This window comes from Oncorhynchus kisutch, unplaced genomic scaffold, assembly GCF_002021735.2.
Source record: "Oncorhynchus kisutch isolate 150728-3 unplaced genomic scaffold, Okis_V2 scaffold861, whole genome shotgun sequence".
NCBI classification, from domain to species: Eukaryota; Metazoa; Chordata; class Actinopteri; order Salmoniformes; family Salmonidae; genus Oncorhynchus; species Oncorhynchus kisutch.
The window spans coordinates 120,034-125,821 of NW_022262806.1; the positions used below are offsets into that span (position 1 = coordinate 120,034).

General features: G+C 41.9%; 1 pseudogene across 1 annotated transcript in view; it reads left to right on the forward strand.

Annotated features, from left to right (window-relative positions):
* LOC109884995 (fibrillin-1-like) overlaps positions 1-5,447 on the forward strand; it is a 68,158-nt pseudogene extending 62,711 nt beyond the window's left edge. The window contains exons 25-28 of the transcript XR_004207768.1: positions 1,415-1,540; positions 1,828-1,950; positions 2,643-2,768; positions 5,321-5,447. The product of XR_004207768.1 is annotated as a fibrillin-1-like (transcript). The remainder of the gene's footprint in view (positions 1-1,414; positions 1,541-1,827; positions 1,951-2,642; positions 2,769-5,320) is intronic.
* Positions 5,448-5,788: the final 341 nt, after the last annotated feature.

The window sequence follows — 5,788 nt, forward strand, 5'->3', positions numbered from 1 at the left end:
TGGGCTACATGGCTGGATGTGTATATGAATCTATGGGATGTATTGTGGTGATAGATGGCTGATAGCTAGGTATGTAGAGTGGGACTGGTTCTATGACCTTCTGGACCACTTCACATTATACAGACATGCTATGGAGACTAGCTTCTCCAATGACTGCACTGGAATGGACTGATGCCTTGCTATGACTGTATGTGTGTGTGTGTGTGTGTGTGTGTGTGTGTGTGTGTGTGTGCAAGCGTGCGTGTGTGTGTGTGCGTGCAAGCGTGCGTTCGTGCGTGTTTGTGTGTGTGCACGTGCATGTGTGTGCGAGTTGATCACTCATCCTTACCCATCTTGCCTCTGGTTGTGTTTTGTAGCTGATTTAGAAAGGGAAGTCTCTAGGAGTAAATGAGGAGGATGATCTATTGATTTAGAAAGGGAAGTCTCTAGGAGTAAATGAGGAGGAGGATCTATTGATTTAGAAAGGGAAGTCTCTAGGAGTAAATGAGGAGGATGATCTATTGATTTAGAAAGGGAAGTCTCTAGGAGTAAATGAGGAGGATGATCTATTGATTTAGAAAGGGAAGTCTCTAGGAGTAAATGAGGAGGATGATCTATTGATTTAGAAAGGGAAGTCTCTAGGAGGAAAGGAGGAGGATGATCTATTGATTTAGAAAGGGAAGTCTAGGAGTAAATGAGGAGGATGATCTATTGATTTAGAAAGGGAAGTCTCTAGGAGTAAATGAGGAGGATGATCTATTGATTTAGAAAGGGAAGTCTCTAGGAGTAAATGAGGAGGATGATCTATTGATTTAGAAAGGGAAGTCTCTAGGAGTAAATGAGGAGGATGATCTATTGATTTAGAAAGGGAAGTCTCTAGGAGTAAATGAGGAGGATGATCTATTGATTTAGAAAGGGAAGTCTCTAGGAGTAAATGAGGAGGATGATCTATTGATTTAGAAAGGGAAGTCTCTAGGAGTAAATGAGGAGGATGATCTATTGATTTAGAAAGGGAAGTCTCTAGGAGTAAATGAGGAGGATGATCTATTGATTTAGAAAGGGAAGTCTAGGAGTAAATGAGGAGGATGATCTATTGATTTCGAAAGGGAAGTCTCTAGGAGTAAATGAGGAGGATGATCTATTGATTTAGAAAGGGAAGTCTAGGAGTAAATGAGGAGGATGATCTATTGATTTCGAAAGGGAAGTCTCTAGGAGTAAATGAGGAGGATGATCTATTGTCCAACAGCTTCACAATCATCTCCACATGTAGAGACAAGATGGAGCAACTGTGTTTAGTGGTGGGGTTGTTTTTAATGGCCTGTTTAATTGTGTGTGTGTGTGTGTGTGTGTGTGTGTGTGTGTGTGTGTGTGTGTGTGTGTGTGTGTGTGTGTGTGTGTGTGCCTGCGTGTGTGCCTGCGTGTGTGTGTTCCACAGATATTAACGAGTGTGAACTGAGTGAGAAGCTGTGTCGGAACGGTCAGTGTGTGAATATGATTGGACGATACCAGTGTTCCTGTGATACTGGATATAAATCCACGGAGGACAGACTGGCCTGTGTCGGTAAGACAACACCGTTCCAACAACTACACTGTTAGTTCTCTATTATCACTACTATTGTCATTTGTCTGCGTCCTTCAAACAGGAAAGGGGTGTTGATATAGTACTATTTGTTTTTGTGTTATATGAACCAGTGTCTGTAGCCATGGCGACCAAATCCTTCAGACTTAAATGACAGAAATGCTTGATGTGTAGGATAGGAAGAGTTATGAGCATGTCTCAAGTTATGTTTCATTCTTATGATGTGTGTGTAGTAACATGTATGTGTGTTCATTCCCTCCTGCATGCAGACATTGATGAGTGTACGATCCAGAATGGAGGTTGTGAGACATTCTGTACCAACTCAGAGGGGAGCTATGAGTGCAGCTGTCGTTCTGGATACGCCCTGATGCCAGACCTCAGGACCTGCACTGGTCAGTAGGACTGTTAGATGATCTCTCGCTCTCTCTCTCTCTCTCTCTTGTGTCTCAGTCTCTCTCTCTGTCAGTCTATGTCTCTCTGTCCTCCACCCCGACTTCAACCCAACCTGAGTCTGTTTGTCTATTTGTTCACCAGGAGCCAGGGAGAGCCCTATAACACTTAAATACACTGTGTTTCTAGACAGAGAGACATAGACGTCCTACCTCCAGACAGGGCCTTGTGAGGGGACTGGGAATAATTTCATTTGATATCAGTCTCATCCCTCTCAACACATGACTCCCATTGGCTCTGTTACCAGGGAGAGATACAACAGTCCAAATCATACAAAATGGTACAATAAATTGAAACACAGAAGCACATTGTTGACTAATCTTAGCATTTCCCCATGTTTTCTCCTGTTTACTGTTGGTTGCCAGGTGAGCAGCTATGCAAGATGTCTGTCCTCAGCTGGTATGAATGTGAACTGGTCTATGTTCAGCAGACTGTCTGTCTACAGTTCTGTCCTTCTCTGTCCTTACAGACATATGTGTGTCTGTCCTTCTCTGTCCTTACAGACATATGTGTGTCTGTCCTTCTCTGTCCTTACAGACATATGTGTGTCTGTCCTTCTCTGTCTTTACAGACATATGTGTGTCTGTTGTATTGGTGAGTGTTGTAGTGAATGTGTTATTCTGTCTCCCTCCAGACATTGATGAGTGTGAGGACAGTCCAGACATCTGTGACGGAGGCCAGTGTACCAACATCCCAGGAGAGTACCAGTGTCTCTGCTTCGATGGATTCATGTCTTCTGAAGATATGAAGACCTGTCTGGGTAACTAACCTACCTGTCTAGCGCTCTAAGCCACTGCCCTCCAGAATACATGTAGCATTGTGAGCGTGGGCTTCCAATCTGACCCTCAGCTCTTCTAGAACAGCCTGTCCCCTCTCCTCAGTCATTCACGTTGCTGTCTAATCAACACAAACAACAGGAAGGAGTGGGACTACACCACTGCTTCAAGAACTAAAACTACCTAACAGCCCCCAGTAGAGTTGTGTGGGTAAACTCTCACATACATAGTATCACACGGGGAGACATGTATTCAGTGTTAGTGTTAGTTTTGAATGGTGAGACATGTATTCAGTGTTAGTGTTAGTTTTGAATGGTGAGACATGTATTCAGTATTAGTTTTGAATGGTGAGACATGTATTCAGTGTTAGTTTTGAATGGTGAGACATGTATTCAGTGTTAGTGTTAGTTTTGAATGGTGAGACATGTATTCAGTGTTAGTGTTAGTTTTGAATGGTGAGACATGTATTCAGTGTTAGTTTTGAATGGTGAGACAAGTATTCAGTGTTGTTATTAGTTTTGAATGGTGAGACATGTATTCAGTGTTGTTATTAGTTTTGAATGGTGAGACATGTATTCAGTGTTGTTATTAGTTTTGAATGGTGAGACTACATGTCTTATTCGTTTTTGAATGGTGAGACATGTATTCAGTGTTGTTATTAGTTTTGAATGGTGAGACATGTATTCAGTGTTAGTGTTAGTTTTGAATGGTGAGACATGTATTCAGTGTTAGTTTTGAATGGTGAGACATGTATTCAGTGTTGTTAGTTTTGAATGGTGAGACATGTATTCAGTGTTGTTAGTTTTGAATGGTGAGACATGTATTCAGTGTTGTTATTAGTTTTGAACGGTGAGACATGTATTCAGTGTTGTTATTAGTTTTGAAATGGTGAGACATGTATTCAGTGTTTAGTTTTGAATGGTGAGACATGTATTCAGTGTTGTTATTCGTTTTGAATGGTGAGACATGTATTCAGTGTTGTTATTCGTTTTGAATGGTGAGACATGTATCAGTGTTAGTTTGAATGGTGAGACATGTATTCAGTGTTAGTGTTAGTTTGAATGGTGTGAGACATGTATTCAGTGTTAGTTTTGAATGGTGAGAATGTATTCGTGTTGTTAGTTTTGAATGGTGAGACATGTATTCAGTGTGTTATTAGTTTTGAACGGTGAGACATGTATTCAGTGTTAGTGTTAGTTTGAATGGTGAGACATGTATTCAGTGTTAGTTTTGAATGGTGAGGACATGTATTCAGTGTTGTTAGTTTGAATGGTGAGACATGTATTCAGTGTTGTTATTCGTTTTGAATGGTGAGACATGTATTCAGTGTTAGTTTTGAATGGTGAGACATGTATCAGTGTTAGTTTTGAATGGTGAGACATGTATTCAGTGTTGTTATTAGTTTTGAATGGTGAGACATGTATTCAGTGTTGTTATTCGTTTTGAATGGTGAGACATGTATTCAGTGTAGTTTTGAATGGTGAGACATGTATTCAGTGTTAGTTTTGAATGGTGAGACATGTATTCAGTGTTGTTATTAGTTTTGAATGGTGAGACTGTATTCAGTATTGTTATTAGTTTTGAATGGTGAGACATGTATTCAGTGTTAGTTTTGAATGGTGAGACATGTATTCAGTATCAGTGTTAGTTGTCATTTACATGTCCAGTGTTCTCTGTTCCTCCAGACACACAGGGGAACCAGGCAGCAACACAATAAATCTGATATTTCTGTTTTTACAACAACATTTCTATTGATTTATCCTGACAATATAATATTAGCATAAAGGTTGTCCAAGATGACTCATGGAAACAATATGCCTTTGTGTGTCAGACAGATGAGGGAGGAATGCTTGGCATTCAGACGTCTGATTTCTACTGAGTAAAATATGAAGAATATGACAAGACTGATGTTAGAGTAGGGCTCTCACTGAGTGTAAACACACACACTTTAAGTCTACACACAGTGCAGGGCAGTGCAGGGGTCCTTTTTTGGTCAGAATAAAGCCTCTTTCTGGAGGTTTTATTTTTAGGTCTGAAAGTGTGTTTGAGGAGAAAGGACTTGTCTGCCCACTCCGTGCTGTCTCAGGGAGATCTGTAGTATAGCTAGTAACACAAGTAGTTATACAAGTAGTGATGCACTTGTAACAGTATAACTTTAGTCCGTCCCCTCGCCCATACCCGGGCTCAAACCAGGGACCCTCTGCACACATCAACAACTGACACCCACGAAGCATCGTTACCCATCGCGCCACAAAAGCCGCGGCCCTTGCAGAACAAGGGGAACCACTACTTCAAGGTCTAAGAGCAAGTGACGTCACCGATTGAACCGCTATTAGCGCCCACCACCGATAACTAGCTAGCCATTTCACATCCGTTACACACTCATCACTGGCTGTTAGAAACATGGGACAATAAAACACTGAGTGGATATGTCCTATCTTCTATTGGATGTTTCGTGGTCCAGGTCTTGTGCTTCTACCTCTCTTTTCACTGATCATCTCTCACTATCTCTCTGTCTCTCTCTCTCTCTCTCTAGATGTGGATGAGTGTGAGCTGAACCCTAACATCTGTCTGAGTGGGAATTGTGAGAACAGCAAGGGATCCTTCATCTGCCATTGTGACAAGGGCTACTCCGTACGCAAGGGAACTAACCGGCTGCACAGGTACACACATACATACACAGACAGACACACAGACAGACACACAGACACACACACACACAGACAGACACACACACACACACACACACACACACACACACACACACACACACACCACACACACACACCACACACAGACACACACAGACAGACAGACACACACCACAGACACACATACACACACAGACAGACACACAGACAGACAGACAGACAGACAGACAGACAGACAGACAGACAGACAGACACGACACACATACACACACACACAACACACCACACACACACACACAGACACACACACACTTTGGTGAGATCACCATGCTCTGATGTCAGATGCCTCAGAT